At 66.0% G+C, this 2,500-nt stretch overlaps 1 pseudogene; it reads right to left on the bottom strand.

The window, feature by feature from the left end:
• LOC143350998 (large subunit ribosomal RNA) overlaps window positions 1–2,500 on the bottom strand; it is an 8,097-nt pseudogene that overhangs the window by 1,970 nt on the left and 3,627 nt on the right.

The raw sequence follows: 2,500 nt of genomic DNA on the forward strand, positions 1-2,500 counted from the left end.
GCGGTTCGCGGTGTCGCGGTCGCGCGGTTCGCGGTCGCCCGGTCACGCGGTTCGCGGTCGCCCGGTCACGCGGTATCGCGGTTCGCGGTTCGCGGTTCGCGGTCACGTGGTTCCGCGGTGTCGCGGTCGCGCGGTTCGCGGTCACACGGTCACGCGGTCTCGCGGTTCGCGGTCACGCGGTTCGCGGTCGCCCGGTCACGCGGTATCGCGGTTCGCGGTTCGCGGTCACGTGGTTCCGCGGTGTCGCGGTCGCGCGGTTCGCGGTCACACGGTCACGCGGTCTCGCGGTTCGCGGTCACGCGGTTCGCGGTCGCCTGGTCACGCGGTATCGCGGTTCGCGATCACGCGGTTCGCGGTGTCGCGGTCGCGCGGTTCGCGGTCACACGGTCACGCGGTATCGCGGTATCGCGGTCGCACGGTCACGCGGTCTCGCGGTTCGCGGTCACGCGGTTTCGCGATGTCGCGGTCGCCCGGTCACGCGGTTCGCGGTCGCCCGGTCACGCGGTATCGCGGTTCGCGGTTCGCGGTCACGTGGTTCCGCGGTGTCGCGGTCGCGCGGTTCGCGGTCACACGGTCACGCGGTCTCGCGGTTCGCGGTCGCCCGGTCACGCGGTATCGCGGTTCGCGGTCACGTGGTTCCGCGGTGTCGCGGTCGCGCGGTTCGCGGTCACACGGTCACGCGGTATCGCGGTATCGCGGTCGCACGGTCACGCGGTCTCGCGGTTCGCGGTCACGCGGTTCCGCGGTGTCGCGGTCGCCCGGTCACGCGGTCTCGCGGTTCGCGATCACGCGGTTCGCGATCACGCGGTTCGCGGTCGCCCGGTCACGCGGTATCGCGGTTCGCGGTTCGCGGTCACGTGGTTCCGCGGTGTCGCGGTCGCGCGGTTCGCGGTCACACGGTCACGCGGTCTCGCGGTTCGCGGTCGCCCGGTCACGCGGTATCGCGGTTCGCGGTCACGTGGTTCCGCGGTGTCGCGGTCGCGCGGTTCGCGGTCACACGGTCACGCGGTATCGCGGTATCGCGGTCGCACGGTCACGCGGTCTCGCGGTTCGCGGTCACGCGGTTCCGCGGTGTCGCGGTCGCCCGGTCACGCGGTCTCGCGGTTCGCGATCACGCGGTTCGCGATCACGCGGTTCGCGGTCGCCCGGTCACGCGGTATCGCGGTTAGCGGTCACGTGGTCCCGCGGTTCGCGGTCACGCGGTTCCGCGGTGTCGCGGTCGCGCGGTATCGCGGTTTCGCGGTCTCGCGGTTCGCGATCACGCGGTCTCGCGGTATCGCGCTTTTGCGGTCACGCGGTCTCGCGTTTCGCGGTTCGCGGTACACGGTGCGGTGCGGATTCGCGGATCCGCAGTCCTCGGTGCCCGGTGACACTGTCCCGTAGTTTCGCGGTTCACGACCTCGCGGTTCGCGGTCCCGCGGTTTTCGATTTCGCGGCACACTGTTGCGCGGTTCACAGCACGACGTTCGTAGTGCGGATTCGCGGATCCGCAGCCCTCGGTTCGCGGTTCGCGGTGTCTCGACTCGCGGTTCGCGGTGTCGCGGATCGCGGTTCGCGGCTCGCGGTTTGTCGACACTCACTGCACTGCACTACACTGTGTTCTTCTTCTCTCTTCTTTCTTCTTTCTTCTTTCTTCTTTCTTCCTAGTCGTCCTGTTGCCATCCCACGTAGGCTGGGGTCTCTTTGGCCTTGAGCGTGGCTCGTGCGAAGTCGCGGAAGTGTCGGAAGTTGGTTTTGGAAACCAACTCCGCTTCCGCGACCGGCCATCCGTAGCCGTTAAGCCTCAGTGCCGTCTTCAAGACCGCCCTGGCCGCCTCGTGCCTCGGACAGTCGAGAAGTATGTGCTTCGGCGTTTCGTCGCCGGTCCCACATTCGCACATTGCAGTTTCACTCAGAGCGAAGGATCTGAGCTTCCACCTGAAGTTACCGTGACCACTAAGAAATTGCGTGACATAGTGGTCCAGTTCTATCCAGGTGGCCCGTGTTCTCTGCCGGACGTCTCCGAAGAACTCGAAGGTCGTCCGACCATGGGTCGAAACCTGCCAACGCTCCTGCCAGGCATCCAGCATTTCCGCCGCCGCCCGTCTTCTTTCTTCGCCGTAATCCCGGCCTTCCTCTTCCTCGTTGCCGTTGTTCCGTCCTCTTCTTTCTTCCGTCCGAATCCAGTATCTTCTTGCCCTCTCTTCCACCACCAGGTCGATCGGGGGTTCGCCCGCGATCACCGTTAGTGCGTCCGAGGCCGTCGTGCAATACGCCTTGGTGACTCGAAGGAGAGCCTGTCTCTGAGAACGAGCCAGCATCTGTCTTGCCGTTTTGTTCATCAGGTCGCTCCAGCCCGCCGCCGCGTACGTGGTTATGGGAACAAAGAGCCCCCCGTACAAAAGACGGAGTGCGCGATGCCCCAGTCCCCAGTTCGCTTTGGCCACCTTCGCGAGACTGTTGAACAAACCTCTGCATTTCTCCGAAGTTGTCACGATATGCGTGTTCAACCGGAGTCCTT

This window comes from Colletes latitarsis, unplaced genomic scaffold (assembly GCF_051014445.1).
Source record: "Colletes latitarsis isolate SP2378_abdomen unplaced genomic scaffold, iyColLati1 scaffold0052, whole genome shotgun sequence".
NCBI classification, from domain to species: Eukaryota; Metazoa; Arthropoda; class Insecta; order Hymenoptera; family Colletidae; genus Colletes; species Colletes latitarsis.